The sequence below is a fragment of the Chlorocebus sabaeus genome, chromosome 21 (assembly GCF_047675955.1).
Source record: "Chlorocebus sabaeus isolate Y175 chromosome 21, mChlSab1.0.hap1, whole genome shotgun sequence".
Taxonomy (NCBI): Eukaryota; Metazoa; Chordata; class Mammalia; order Primates; family Cercopithecidae; genus Chlorocebus; species Chlorocebus sabaeus.
In genome coordinates this window covers 113,709,024-113,724,786 of record NC_132924.1, presented here as the reverse complement: position 1 = coordinate 113,724,786, position 15,763 = coordinate 113,709,024, and the positions used below count along the sequence as shown (strand labels likewise).

General features: G+C 49.8%; 1 protein-coding gene across 8 annotated transcripts in view; it reads left to right on the top strand.

Moving 5' to 3' along the window:
- Positions 1 to 284: 284 nt before the first annotated feature.
- The window catches only part of DENND2A (DENN domain containing 2A), a 127,434-nt gene continuing 111,955 nt past the window's right edge, over positions 285 to 15,763 (top strand). For 2 of the 8 annotated variants that reach the window (XM_073009405.1, XM_073009406.1), the window contains exon 1: positions 293 to 599. The gene's annotated coding sequence lies outside the window, so the exon portion shown is untranslated. Of the gene's footprint in view, positions 600 to 698; positions 1,164 to 15,763 lie in introns of those variants that run through there. The other 6 variants (XM_037991172.2, XM_037991170.2, XM_037991169.2 and 3 more) reach the window with 5 other exon arrangements.

Genomic DNA, 15,763 nt, shown 5'->3' with positions numbered 1-15,763 from the left:
CGTCCAGCTCTCAGCCCCGGGCCGGGAGCACCTCGCGAATCCGCCCGGGCCCGGGTGGAAGGGAGCCGGCGCGCGGCGGGCGTCCTCCCAGGAAGGGTTAAGCCACCTCTCCCCCACCCCGAGAGGCGAGGGGGCGAGTCCGGCAGAAGGTCCTGTTTACCGCTGCTCCGCGCGGGGCCGGGCCCTGGGAGAGGGGTTGCCGTGGCAACCGGCCGGGCGCCCGCCAGCTGCGGATTAGCTCACTGGGCCGGGCGGGATGGGTCGGGAGGAGGGGGCGCGCGTCGCGCAGATCGTCGCGGAGCCGCGGGAAGAGAAGGCAGGGGCAGCGGGCGAGCCTGCGCTGGGCCGGCCGAGGGAGGGAAGCGAGCCGCTGGGGCCGGGGGCGGCGGGGACCCCACGGGAGCGCGCGCGGCGGGGACCCCCAGGGGCTTGCGGGCGGCCGGGGGAGGCTCGGCGGACAAAGGGGCGGAGGGCGGAGAGCCATGGCCTCCCCGGCCCCCGCCGCCGCCCGCCCCCGAGCCGTGCCGCCAGCCGTCCTGGCCCGCCCCGGAGCCCCCCAGATACGCCCCAGAGCCCGCGTAGCCGCCGCCCGCGGGAAGGTAGGGCCGGGCCGGGTCCGGGGGTGCAGGGTCGAGCTGGGGAGGGAAAGGGAACGGAGGAGGGGACGCGCGGGGGAGGGAGGAAACGGCTCGCGCGACCCGAGCCCTGACGGGGGAAGTGGCTCTGCAGACGGGAGTCTGAGTTCCCGCCTGGTCCCGGGACTTGTGCAGAGCGCGATCCAGGCGTCCCTTCCGGGCTCTGGCTGACTCCCAGGGCTGAGCCCGGACGCCGCCGTCCCGCGCGCCTCGGGGACCTGCAGAAAGCCTGCAGACCCCCGCCCTGCGTTGTGCTGGGTCCCTCGGGGCGCGAGTGCGAGTGTGAGTGTGTGCGCGTGTGTCCGCGCGTGTTTGTGTCTGTGTGAGTGTGTGTACGCGCGCTTGTCTGTGTGTGTGCGCGCGCGGGTCTGTGTGTGTGTGTGCGAGTGTGTGCGCGCGCTTGTGTGTCTGTGTGTGCGAGTGTGTGTGAGTGTGTGCGTGCGCGTGCAAGCGCAGGGCATCGAGGCGGCTGAGCAGCTGGGCTCCCCTCACCGCGGTCAGCATTTGCAGTCTTGGGAAAGCAAGAAGGTAAAGATGATTGAATGGTCTTACTTCTTCCACTTTGTCCCCAAGGGTGGAGTTGGGAGCAGATGGAGCCCAGGGGAAGTCTGGACACAGTCGTATTAGGAGGGTCACAGAGAGCTGGGTGAGACCACGGAGCAAAGTCAGACCTCAGCCGTGGAATCTTGTTATGGGGGGCCTGGGACGGGAAGCAGGAAGCTGGTCAGGGCTCTCCAGGGGCGTAAATTGGGCAAGGGAAGTGCAGTGACCCTGCCTTAACCAGCTGGTGCTGACTTCCAGCTGCTGTTCAGATGCGATTCAGGAATGTGACTTCCCCAAGGTTCCAAATGACATCGGACAGTAATGGGCTGGGGGTAACAGAGTTGTAATAGGCGTGCTACAGTAATCTTGTTAGTAAACTCTTACACCCTCTGCGGTTACCACATAAAAGAAGAGAAAGAAATCCCTTCTCCTTACATCATCAAATATCAGATACCAAAAGAGTGGAGTAGAAAGTCTTTGGGTGGGCAGTGTGGGAGGGAGCAGAACTCTGAGAGGAGTGTGTGTGAGTGTGTGTGTGTGTCAGAGACGGTTTCTGAGGCCTGGTAATGAAAAGGCTGGCGGGAGGCTGGCCTCCAGTCCTTTTGTTTGTTTTTTATTTTTATTTTTTTGAGTCAGAGTCTTGCTCTGTCACCCAGGCTGGAGTGCAGTGGCCCGGTCTCAGCCCACTGCAACCTCCGCCCCCTGGGTTCAAGCAATTCTCCTGTCTCAGCTTCTTGAGTAGCTGGGATTACAGGCGCCCACCACCACGTCCAGCTAATTTTTGTATTTTTAGTAGAGACGGAGTTTCACCATGTTGGCCAGGCTGGTCTCAAACTCCTGACCCCGGGTGATCTGCCCGCCTTGGCCTCACAAAGTGCTGGGATTACAGGCATGAGCCATTGTGCCTGGCCTCCAGTCCTTTCATTCTGGAAGATTAATAAAATTGTGTGTCAAGTATTCTATTCATCCCCTTAAACAGCTCTGTGTGCAAGGCATGCATGCTAGACATCAGTGGCACAGCGAGGAATGAGACGTCCCCCTTCCTTCGAGGAACGCCATCCTAGCTGGGTAGTCAAACAAAAAAGTAAAACCAGTCCTGGCCCAGCCTGGCTGTGAGGGTTGCATGGCGTAGAGCTAGGGCAGCCCAGAGAGGAGTCGCTGCAGGGAAGCCCCACAGATAGGTGATGCTTGGGCTAAGCCCTGAAAACCACCTCACCAAGGAAACAGCAGGGAAGGTTGTTTCAGGCTGAAAGGACAGAATGTACAAAGTCACCAAGAGGGTCTAGGAGAGGCCAGTGAGGGGAATTCAGCGTGGCTGCGGGTTGCAGGATGTGAGTGCATGCTAGGGAGAGGTGAGGCGGGGGCTGTCAGGGCAGAGGCACAGGGAAGGAAGGATCTGCCAGAAGGAGGCAGGAGTATGCACTGAAGCAAGAGTGATGCGCTCCTTCTGGTTGTTGGTTGGGGAGGCCTGGAGGAGGAGGAAGAGACCAAGACTTTTTGCAACACCCAGGCCAGAATTACTGAGGAGCAGGAGAAGCTGAAAGGATGCCAGGATCAAGAGGCAGGACCTGATGACTGGTTTGGGCAGAGTGTGATAACTTAGACTAAAAGCAAGTATGTACAGAAATGCTCAGGAGAAAACAAAGCAAAGCAAAAGGAATGTGGACCTTCGGAGTGGCCTGCATTTAGCAGATTACAACACTTGGATAACGCATTTGGCTGTAAGTTTTCTGGCAGCTTAGGGACAAACAAAAATACACTGGGTTGCATAGTTTGGGATTTTGGACAACAGAAACCATACAAATTAATTCTCAGAACAAAACTTTTCCTGGAATTGAACTCAGCTGGGAATTTATCATGTGGAACTTTATGTAAAGACTGAAGAGTGACGTAGAAAAAAAAATCCTCGTTGCTGGTGTTACAAAAGATGGGAAGATAAAACTCCCCATTACTGCCTTCCTCTGCCATCCTGTTATGTCTAGAGGAGTGAACTGCACTTCTGTGAGGACTGGGTGTCATCTCAGGGTATGGGGCCAGGGGAATCCTATACAGAGGACACAGTGGTACGTCAAGTGCAGGAAGAGCTGACGCCCATCTCCATGAATGTAGAGAGCAAGGCGTCTGGGGTGCTCAACCATGAAGGGAAGGAGGCTCATCATAGTATAGCCCAGAGAGGGGTGGACTGAGACTCTGGTCTGCAGAAGGGGACAGGTAGGGCATAGCATGTTGGAAGGGCCAGCATCCAGGAATCCTGGCCCCCGGGGAAACAGGCAGGGAGAGTGCACACAGCATTGTAGAATTCCATTCATATGGGCAAGTCCACTTCCCAGGGCAGTCCTGGTCATTCTGCCTCCAGACTTGATGTAGATCCTGCCTCTAAAGGGGTAGGAAAAGGGTGGGACTCAGGAGACCAGAGATCCTCTTCAGGAGACCAGAGAGGCCCAGGAGGGTGGAAATCTTGTTTGCTACAACATAAGGAACTTGCAGAGAAACCAGGAGTGGGAGCTGAGAACTGTGAGGTCCTGCAGACTCAGGCACAGATTTCCTGGCCAGGCTCTTCTCTTTGGTTTCTGCAGAAGGCAGAGAACCTGCAGAATCTATGTCCATACATTGCTAATATACCCTGTGAACTTTAAACTATTTCTTGCCAACTATAGCTGTCTTAAAATTAACATTCAGTAGGGGTAGGATTCTACCCCTCCAGTTAAATTTCTTAACATTTTTAATCTTGGGTTGTGCATTAGAATATACATTTAAATGCTAGGGAGGAGAGTTTGAGACCAGCCTGAGCAACATGGCAAGACCCCATCTCTATAAAAAATAAAAGAAATTGGCCAGGTGCAGTGGCCCACGCCTGTAATCCCAACACTTTGGGAGGCTGAGGCAGGCAGATCACTGGAGATCAGGAGTTTGAGACCAGCCTGGCCAACCCCATCTCTACTAAAAATACAAAAATTAGCCAGTCGTGGTGGCACATGCCTGTAATCCCAGCTACTTGGGAGGCTGAGGCAGGAGAATCGCTTGAATCCAGGAGGCGGAGGTTGCGTGAGCCAAGATTGCATCACTACATTCCAGCCTGGGCGACAAAGCAAGACTCCATCTCAAAAATAAATAAATAAAAGAAATTAACTACACACGGTGGCACATACCTGTAGTCCCAGCTACTCGGAAGACTGAGGCGGGAGGATCACTTGAGCCCAGGGAGGTTGAGGCTGCAGTGAGCATGATTGTGCCACTTCACTCCAGCTTAGGCGACAGTGAGGCCCTGTGTCTGGGAAAAAAAAAAAAAAAAAAAGGCTGGGGAGGCAGATTTAAAAACAACTGATACTTAGGTCAATTAAAATCTCTGAGAGTAGGCCCTGGCATCAGTATTTTTTTTAAGATCCCCAGATGATTTTATGATACAGCTGAGGTTGAGACTGGCTGCTCTAACACTCACTTATAGAGAGCCCATCACAGGGCGGGATAGAAACTCAGATTCCAAAAGATCCTGGGTGGGGCACATGGGATGCCTCGCAGGTCCTCAAAAGTGGACAAGGCTGGCCTTGCTTGTTCCTGGCGTTCCGCACAGTCTCCTGGACTCCTGGTCTCGCTGCTTCTCCCCCAAGGTCTGTCTTTACCAGCCCTCTGTTCCTTCTGGCAGTCACCTTGCTGAAGACTGGGGGTTAGGAGTTGCTTCCCTGGAGCTGCCCTGGATTGCTCTTTCTTGGAGAGATTTTAGTGAGACTGGTTTTCCACGGGTTCACTGTGTAGCCCGCTTCGGGCCGTGACTCCTCACTGTCCTCATCACTGCCTCTCTGCCCACACGCATTGTTGCTTGTTACCCCAGGAGCCTGGCCCTGGGCACTGGCTGTCAGCTTCGTGTGTCCAAGCCTAAACCCTTCTTCTGCCACCTGAACCAGATGGCCTCCACTTATACCCCAGACTCTCTTGAAATTCCCTGTGCTGGTTACTCAGGGGGAAGAGCGCCAGGTCCTGCTGCCCCTTTTAGTGATAGGAGGCAAGCACTTCCTGGAACTAGGGCAAGCGATGAGCTAAGTTCTCTACTTTTCATATGCAAAAGACAGCGACATGCTTGGAAGCCGGAGTCAGACTCTCCTTTACTCTGGCCTTAAAATCAATGGCTGACGTGGGCAAAAGTTTATTCCGTCAGCCCTCTGTTTGCCAGCTGGGCCTAGAATTGCCACTCTAGCTTCAGCTGCTCTTTGGCACGTTCGTCCCTGGCTTGCAGTTCAGAGGGGCTAAAGAACAGATAAGCCCGAGACCCACTCTTCCAACTGGTTGAAATACGGGAAACCAAGTGATCGTTTTTTCCCCTGGTCTTGGGGAAGGAAGGGGTGAGTCACCCTTGCAGCAAGCTTAGGGAAGAGGTTAGCTTCCCTCAGTGGAAGGAACCAGGAGGTCATAAGCATCCCTTCAGAAGGAAATGAAAGCAGGGATCATTGGCTGGAGAGTGGGGCCAGTACAGGGAGCCGTGACCTTGGCTGTGACCCCTCCTCCCAGGATCCCCAGGCCTTCCACACACTGCGGATCTTATCTGAAGGGCTTGTCAGACCACTTCAAGCAGAGTGCCAAATGCATTTCCTTTTGTTGTTTTGTCTTCTAAAAAAGTACACTTAAAAATTGTAGGTTTACTTATAAACTTTATATGTAATATATGAAAGTTATATTTGTCATAAAACATTTATTTATTTATTATTTATTTATTTTTAGACAGGGTCTTGCTCTGTTACCCAGGCTAGAGTGCAGTGATGTAATGATGGCTCACTGCAGCTTCCACCTCCCGGGCTCAAGTGATCCTGCTGCCTTAGCCTCTTGAGTAGCTGGGACTATAGGTGCGCACCACCGTACCTGGCTAATTTTTGTATTTTTAGGAGAGACAGAGTTTCCCCATGTTGCCCAGGCTGTTCTCAAACTCCTGGACTTAAGCAATCCACCTGCCTTGGCCTTCCGAAGTGCTGGGACTACAGGCATGAGCCACTGCACTTGGTCAAAAATTTTTTTTTTTTTTTTTTTTTGAGACGGAGTCTTGCTCTGTTACGCAGGCTGGAGTTCAGTGCCGTGATCTTGGCTCACTACAACCTCCACCTCCTGGGTTCAAGCAATTCTCCTGCCTCAGCCTCCCAAGTAGCTGCACTGGAGTGCAGTGGTGTGATCTCAGCTCACAGCAACCTCTGCCTCCCAGGTTCAAGTAATTCTCCTGCCTCAGCCTCCCAAGTAGCTGGGACTACAGGCGCCCACCACCTCGCCTGGCTAGTTTTTGTATTTTTTAGTAGAGAGGGGGTTTCACCATGTTCGCCAGGCTAGTTTGGAACTCCTGACCTCAAGTGATCTGCAGGCCTCAGCCTCCCAAGTAGCTGCACTGGAGTGCAGTGGTGTGATCTCAGCTCACAGCAACCTCTGCCTCCCAGGTTCAAGTAATTCTCCTGCCTCAGCCTCCCAAGTAGCTGGGACTACAGGCGCCCACCACCTCGCCTGGCTAGTTTTTGTATTTTTTAGTAGAGAGGGGGTTTCACCATGTTCGCCAGGCTAGTTTGGAACTCCTGACCTCAAGTGATCTGCAGGCCTCGACCTCCCAAAGTGTTGGAATTACAGGCGTGAGCCACCACGCCTGGCCAAAAATTTTAAATTTCTAATTTTAATATGTTTTCTTTTAAAAGTTAACAAAACTCAAAATATAATACATTGCCTCCGTGCATGTGCCATAGTATGAATTTTAATGTTCATATTAACTTAAATAGAAATTTATAAAATATTCAGGGCAAAACCAGTGTGGGAACAATTGGGTTAAGGAACAGACAGCTACTATATCTTATTATTGTTTTAGAAGGGAGTATTAGAATCTCATTTTCAAAATAACCATCACTTGGCACAAATAGATTCAATAAGTATGTGGCTTTGAAATATATTTTAGGCCGGGCGCGGTGGCTCACGCCTGTAATCCCAGCACTGTGGGAGGCCGAGGCGGGCGGATCACAAGGTCAAGAGATTGAGACCATTCTGGCTAACACGGTGAACCCCGTCTCTACTAAAAATACAAAAAATTAGCTGGGCGTGGCAGCATGCGCCTGTAGTCCCAGCTACTTGGGAGGCTAAGGCAAGAGAATGGCGTGAGCCCAGGAGGTGGAGCTTGCAGTGAGCCGAGATCACACCACTGCACTCCAGCCTGGGCAACAGAGCAAGATTCTGTCTCAAAAAAATAAAAAAAGAAAAAAAAAGAAATCTATTTGAATCTCGCAATTCCACTTTTAAGAATTTATCTTAGGAAAATATTGGAACAAGGGCTGTAGAGTATTTGTGGCAGCATTGTTGGTAGTAGCTGAGCCTGGAGGCTGAAGTGGGAGATCACTTGAGCCTGGCGGCGGAGATTGCAGTGAGTCAAGATCACGCCACTGCACTCCAGCCTGGGCGACAGAAGTCTCAAAAAAATCTTTATAGATTGTCTTCCATGTTGTCTCAGTTTTGTCTCTTGCTGTTGGTTTCATGTTTCCATAACCTTGATGGCACATCACCACAATTCCACATGTTGTGTAGGTTGAAACCTAGGATGGGTGGACTAAGTGACACAGCACAGCCAACCCAGCAAAGCAATTTCAAGGGCCTTTCTTTCTCTCCCTTACACTCCCTCACTTATCAGAAGAAAAGACGCAATAATGGTCAAATTTGATTCAGCACTAAATTCTCTGCAAGTTCATGGTAGGTAAAAGATAGGGTAACCATATACACAAAGTGGGACAGTAGAGAAAGTAAAAAGCGTGCATTAGGCCAGGCGCGGTGGCTCACACCTATAATTCTAGCACGTTGGGAGGCCGAGGCGGGTGGATCACGTGAGGTCAGGAGTTTGAGACCAGCCTGGCCAAACCCCATCTCTATAAAAAGTACAAAAATTAGGGCTGGGCGTGGTGGCTCATGCCTGTAATCCTAGCACTTTGGGAGGCAGACCGGATCAGTTGAGGTCAGGAGTTGGAGATCAGCCAGGCCAATGAAACCCTGTCTCTACTAAAAATACAAGAATTAGCCAGGTGTGGAGGCGGGCGCCTGTAGTCCCAGCTACTCAGGAGGCCGAGGCAGGAGAATCACTTGAACCTGGGAAGCAGAGGTTGCAGTGAGCCAAGATTGCATCACTGCACTCCAGTCTGGGTCACAAGAGCTAAACTCCTCAAAAAACAAAACAAAACAAACAAAACAAACAAACATAAAAACACTAAAAATAAGTTGTTAATTGATATACAATAGGCTTAACCTGGACTGGTCCCTGCAAACTGCACCTTGTGGCCACGCTGGAAAAGGCTGAGAGTTGGATATGCTCATTCATTCTCCTTGCTGGGACAGGTGTGTTAACCCAGCCAGAGGTGATTTGGTACCACCCCTCTGTCTATCTCCCACCACCTTTCTTATCCACATCTAGAGTTGAGGCTTGAGTTTAGGGAAGGGGAGGAGGCCAGGTGGGTAGTCCAAGGTTGCATATGAACTTCCTTCTTGCTCCCATTCAGTGAATCAGAGGAGACAGATTCTATTTTCACTGCCTCTCCCAGCTCACCATGGAAAAATAATAACTGCCTATCTTCTTCCATCAAACTTTAAAGCGTTAAAACAGGACACTTCTATAATTTTATTTGGGCATTTCATGTGCCTGGGAAATACAGGCTAAACCTCCCCAGATGACCAAGCAGAGGCATTTGTAAGGGATCATACAGCAAATCACAATTCAGACTGACCCAGCATGGTCCAGGGTGAAGTTGGTTGGGGAAGAAGCCATATGCTCTGGTTTGGTTACTAGACAGAAATAATGGGACAGCCTAAGACATAGAACGTGCGTCCCCCGAGCTTGGAGTGAGACTAGTCTCTCAGCCACAGATTTGGTCGGGGTGGTGACCACAAAGATGGAAAGGAACTTCCCAAACCAGCTTGCCTCATGCTCTGGGATCTGCAGCCAGGGCAATGTCTCCAGCACCCTGGCGTCTCAGAGGGATTCTCTACTTAATGCTCTGAGCTGCAGATGAGATTTGTTCAGATTTGTCATGAAGTGTGTGGTCATCCAACCTCAAATACAACTCCCTGGCATCTTGTGGTGACTGTCATCTGTCATCTGTGCCATTTCATCATCTGTATTTGTGACAATCAACAAACATACACAACCTTACAGGATATCAGAAGGGGACCAGTACCCTCTGTTTACTCTCCCGCTGACTGATGCATCTAATGGGGTGGAAAAAAGAGAAGAGAGAGCTTCTTAATCCCTCTCAAAGCAACCAGACTTGAAGTTTCCAGCACTGCAGAGAGCCAGGAGAGCCTCTTACTCCAGGCTCTTCCTTCCCTTGAGCATAGGACAGCCAAGATTCCTGGTCTGGTATGGAACTGAGAGAGATGGGTAAGCGGGCTAAGAGGCTGCTTCCGGGTACACACCCAACCCCGAGATTCAGACTGCCAGTTTGTCAGGAGAAAGCGAGAAAGAGAATGCTCCTTTTGGGAGCAAGAAAGCAGCAGAACAAATGCAGGAGTCCCATGAGGCAGATCCACATGTTCCTTCCCCACACCCCGGAAATCTGGCTTCTACTCCTAACCATCTGCTGAAACCACATCTCAGGTTACTAATGGTTCATCTGTGGCCAGTTCCCTGTTCTCGTGCTTCTTTATCTCGCTAATGCACTTGACACACCCCTGACCCTTCCTTCTTGAAACCCAAGTCAAGGTGAATGTAAAATGCGTGCAGTGATGTATCTGCGCCACTTGTCAAAATACTGAAATGCTGCTATTCTGGTTGATAAATAGGGTGTCCCACACTCCCAGAACCATTAACTCTCCCCCTGCCAAGAGCTGGCCATTAAAGGGTTAACAGTAAGGCCATAGCTTGTTGGGCTCCTGCACACTTTTGTTATAATTTTGTTGTGTGTTTTTTGTTTTTTTGTGTTTTTTTTCCTTTTTTTTTTGAGACAGAGTCTCACTCTGTTGCCCAGGCTGGAGAGCAGTGGCATGATCTTGGCTCACTGTAACCTCCATCTCCCAGGTTCAAGTGTTTCTCCTGCCTCAGCCTCCCGAGTAGCTGAGATTACAGGTGTGTGCCACCATTCCTGGCTAATTTTTTGTATTTTTTTTTTTTTTTGGTAGAAATGGGCTTTCACCATGTTAGTCAGTTTGGTCTCGAACTCCTGACCTCAAATGATCAGCCCGCCTTGGCCTCCCAAAGTGCTGGGATTACAGGTGTGAGCCCGTCCTGTTAGATATTTTGAATAATACTGCCTCAGTGTAGAAACCATACTGTTTTGGTTGTTTTAATTGTCTTTCAAAAAAGAGATAGTCACTGATTCCTCCTGTTCTTATTCAACGGGTATTTATACAACACTCACAGTAGACCAAAATCTCGGTTAGGCATTGTAGGGAATAAAAAGAAGCCGGTGTGTGTGTTCTGCCATTAGAACTCCCTGTCTAGTTGGAAGGCCCAGGTAAAGAAACATACAAAGAGCCTGGGCAACATGGTGAAACCCGGTCTTTAAGAAAAATACAAAAATTAGCTAGGCATGGTGGTACATGCCTGTGGTCCCAGTCACTCAGGAGGCTGAGGTGGGAGGATCACTTGAGCACAAGAGGTAGAGGCTGCAGTGAGCTGTGATGGTGCCACTGCACTCCAGCCAGGGTGACAGAGTGAGACCCTGTCTTAAAAAAAAAAAAAAAGACCTGGCATGGTGGCTCACTTGAGGTCAGGAGTTCAAGACCAGCCTGGCCAACATGGTGAAACCCCGTCTCCACTAAAAATACAAAAATTAGTCAGGCATGATAGCAGGCACTTGTAATCCCAGCTACTCGGGAGGCTAAGGCAGGAGAATTGCCTGAACCCAGGAGGTGGAGGTTGCAGTAAGCTGATATGGCATCACTGAACTCCAGCCTGGCTGACAGAACGAGACTCCATCTCAAAAAAACAAGAAAGAAAGAAACATAAAAGACATCATATAGAGAGTGAAGTAACAAGAGCACCATAAGAGCAACCCATGCCTCACTTGCTCACTACCTTCTCCTTCACTGTCTCCCTCGGCTCATCATGCTCAGTTTCATCGCTCCCTCCCAAACTGGACCTCTGAGTGGTGCTTTATACAGACCGTTAGCTCATTACCTCTCACTGCCTCTTGCATGTACTACTCTCACCTTAATGTGTCCAAAAGAAAACATATTTTCATTACATTCTGTGGCCTCCTTATTTCCCTGGCTTAGCAAACCTTCACTCCTCTTATTTCAAAACATCCCAACGTCTAGCCTGCTGCCGGGTCTGTCTGCTCCCTGGCTCCCGCATGAGTCCCGGGCTCCCGTCCTAGCAAGCGGTCTTCATGCTGGGCAGACTTCGCCTTGTTCTTTACTCCATGCGCTGGCCTCCTCAGGAGCACTTTCCCTTCCCCAACTCTCGGAATCCAGTGGAGTCTTTCTTGGCCACCAGGCGCGACCTCTTTGAAGCAGTCCCTGGCTCCCCTTTCATTGCCCTCCTCCAAATTTCTCCTGTTTATATTTGTTTCGTAACATTTGCCCCCTTAGTTCAAAAGTATTCCTCCACCCAGTCTGATGTCGCTCCTGCACACCTCTGCGGTTAATTTTGAATACTGCCTTTCACCCTAGACACCACTCTGTTTTGGTTGTCCTGTCTTTGGAAAAATAGATCTTCATGGATTCCTCTTGAGTTTTCTGTGAGTTTCATTAAGGGCATGTCAGGCATTCTCTAAACCAACCTTGTCTTTCTGTTTTGAACAATTGCAATCCTTTATTGCCATTTGGTTGATAGGGTTTATATCTTTTGTCTCTAGCTTGAGGGCAGGGACCATTTTTTATACTTGTGTATTGCCAACAGCACCTCAAAGAGAACTGACTCCAGCTTGCTGATTAATCATATTGATTAGTTTTAAATCGATCAATGCTGGCTCAGATTAACTAAATGAAATTATAGGCCAGGTGCGGTGGCTCACGCCTGCAATCCCAGCACTTTGGGAGGCCAAGGCAGGTGGATCATTTGAGGTCAGGAGTTCAAGACCAGCCTGACCAACGTGGTGAAACCCCGTCTCTACTAAAAATACAAAAAAATTAGTCGGGCGTGGTGGTATGTGCCTGTAGTTCCAGCTACTCGGGAGGCTGAGGCAGGAGAATTGCTTGAACCTGGGAGGCAGAGGTTGCTATAAGCTGAGATCGCGCCATTGCACTCCAGCCTGGGTGACAGAGCAAGACTCTGCCTCGAAAAAAATAAATAAATAAACAGAGAGAAGAAAAAGAAATTTTAGGCCAAAGGGGATTATCTGTATCTTGAAAGTTAGCTAAATAAAAATGAACACATTTCCAGTCATTGCACAACTTCTGAGTACAAAACACCAGGCACAGATAGTAAACAAACAGAAGTAGGGTCTCAGGTCAGTCAGAGCAGGCTGCTCTGGTCGGTGACCTCCGCCTTACTTTCACAGTTGGCACCATAGCCAGTGCAACAAGTCACTGTGCACCCTGACTTCTGCTGCAAAGGAAAGGGGAGCAGGTCACCTTCTAATTCCAAAACCAGCTTTTCAGATTATAACAGCACTTATATGTTGAAGAGTAGTTTAGAGCATACCCACACTTGCAAACAAATGAGACTTCGTGAGCAGCCCTGCAGGTGAGTTGAGGACATGGTGTTATTACTAATTCATTAAGAATTAATGCATGCTGGCTGGGCACAGTGGTTTACACCTGTAATCCCAGCACTTTGGGAGGCCGAAGCTGTCAGATCACTTGAGGTCAAGTTCGAGACAAGCCTGGCCAACATGGTGAAACCCCATCTCTACTAAAAATACAAAAATTAGTTGGGCATGGTGGTGCACACCTATAGTTCCAGCTACTCAGGAGGCTGAGGCAGGAAAATTGCTTGAACCACTCCAGCCTGGAGGACAAGAGCAAAACACTGTCTCAAAAAAAAAAAAAAAGAATGAATGCGTGCTGGGCATGGTGGCTCACACCTATAATCCCAGCAGTTTAGGATGCTGAGGTAGGAAGATTGCATGAGCCCAGGAGTTAGAGACCAGCCTGGGCTACAAATCGAGACCCTGTTTCTATGTCTCTACAAAAAAAAAATAGCCAACTGTGGTTGTGCACTCCTGTGGTCCCAGCTAATTGGGCGGCTGAGGCAGGAGGACTGCTTGAACTCGGGAGTTTGAGGCTGCAGTGAACTGTGATTGCACCACTGCACTCATCCTGGGTGACAGAGTAAGACCCCATCTCAAAGAAAAAAAAAAGAAAAAATTAAAAATAAAAACAGGCCAGGTGCAGTGGCTCACACCTGTAATCCCAGCACTTAGGGAGGCCAAGGCAGGCAGATCACACGAGGCCAGGAGTTCGAGACCGGCCTGGCCAACATGGTGAAACCCCATCTCCACCAAAAATACAAAAAAATTAGCCAGGCATGGTGGTGTGCACCTGTAGTTCCAGCTACTCGGGAGGCTGAGGCACAAGAGTTGCTTGAACTCTGGAGGTGGAGCTTGCAGTGAGCCGAGATTGTGCCACTGTACTCCAACCTGGGCAACAGAGCAAGAGTCCATCTCAAAAAACTAAACTAAAAATAAATATAAATTTAAAGCAATATATTAGAGCATTATTACTTATTAGTATTATTTGACAGGGTTAAGTTCACCTTAGAATAATGGAAGACATTTACCAAGCGCTTTTTCTGGGCTATGCACTGTGCTGAATGCTTTACAGGTGCAGTTTCATCTAATCCTTACCAGTTGTTTAAAGTAAGTGCTACCATTATCACCACTTTACAGAGGCGAGAACTAAGGCTTAGAAAAGCAACTTGATCAAGGTCCCGCAGCTCTCCAAGTTCACTGGAATTTAAACCTGGGTCTGTCTGATTTCAAACCCTTTGCTTTTAATCCTAATGATAAACCCTTTCTCAAGCTTTTTCTCAGAACCCGGGAGCAGCTGCAGGAGTAGCCTCAGCTCCATTCTCTTGTGCTGGCCCCAAGCAAGGGGATGGGAGATGACGTCTCCCTCTAAGATTGCTGCCTTTTGTCCAAATGTGCTGGCCGGGAGCCAGGCCTGGAAACTCTCTGCTCATGGAAAGAAAGAACAGAAGCCAGCAAAAGAGGGTGGGAAGAGTCTGAGGGGAGGAAAGGAAGAGGAGGACAGGAAGGCAAGAGGGAGAAAGGAGGTGGGAAAGAGGATTCTGTGGGTAGCACAGCTGGAGAGGGAGATGTTATGCCAGGAAGCAAGCGAACGAACGTGACCTTCGGGTGCATTCCATCCAAGTGGGCTGTTCAGTGGTGCAGCGTGAGCCTCCAGCCCTGGGAGGCACAGATCCTGGAGCTGTCCAGGTGCTCAGAGACCAGGACAGATCACACCGGGTGGTCCTTCCTCCCATTCTCAGGATTACTGTCCGGTGAGGTCAGATCACAATCAACAGCAGGAAAGCCTTCAGAGGGAAAATAAGCCACAAAATGGCAGCCCGAGGGCTGCCTCTGGAAGTGGAGGAGCTGGCCAGGCAGGGCCTCAGTGTCACGGACTGCATGGTGTGCAGGGGACGGAGAAGGGGAAGGGAGGAGACTGGGTGGTGGGTACTTTGAATAAAATCAAATCATAACTTTCCCAAGTTCCTACTCTGGATTGAGGAGTGGAAGGCCCATACCCTGCCCCCAAGGTGCACATGTAGGCGTTAGGCGCCTGGACGCTGGAGTCAGACACCCTGACACATGCAGCACCCATGCAGCCTTGGGAAAAGTTAATCCCTCCAGGCGTTAATTTCCACATCTGAGAAGGGGAGGCGATAGTAAGCTTACTGTGAGCCTTAAACTAAATGACCTGGGTAAAATCTTGCTTAGGGAATAGTAAGTGCTCAATTAGTATCGGCTGTTCATTGATCATTGCAGCTTAATTTGAGGTGTCAAAACATAATGTGAAACCTTCAATAAAAAATGTATAAATAGCATTTGAAGCCAACCATAGAAGACATAACACAAGGTTATATATATTTAGTTAGAACATCAACTTTTTCTTCTTGTCTTATAAAATAAAAGAAGAGAAAGCATTCAGTAGGAGCCCATGGCTAATTTTTTTTGTTTGTTTTCTTTTTTTTGTTGTTTGTTTTTGTTGTTGTTGTTTTTGAGGCGGAGTCTCACTCTGCCAGAGCGTGATCTCCGCTCACTGCAAACACTGCCTCCTGCGTTCAAGCGATTCTCCTGCCTTGGCGTCCAGAGAAGCTAGATTTACAAGCGCACACCACCACGTCCAGCTAATTTTTTTGTATTTTTAATAGAGACAGGGTTTCACCATGTTGGCCAGGCTAGTCTCGAACTCCTGACCTCAAGTGATCCGCCCTCCTCAGTCTCCCAAAGTGCTGAGATTACAGGCATGAGCCACCGTGCCCAGCCTGTTTTTTGTTTTTTTTTTTTGAGAAGGAGTATCGTTCTGTCGCCTAGGCTGGAATGCAGTGGCGCAATCTCGGCCCACTGTGACCTCTGTATCGTGGGCTCAAGTGGTTCTCCTGCCTCAGCCTCCAGACTAGCTTGGATTATAGGCATGTGCCACCATGCCCAGCTAATTTTTGTATTTTTAGTAGAGGCAAGGTTTCACCGTGTTAGCCAGGCTGGTCT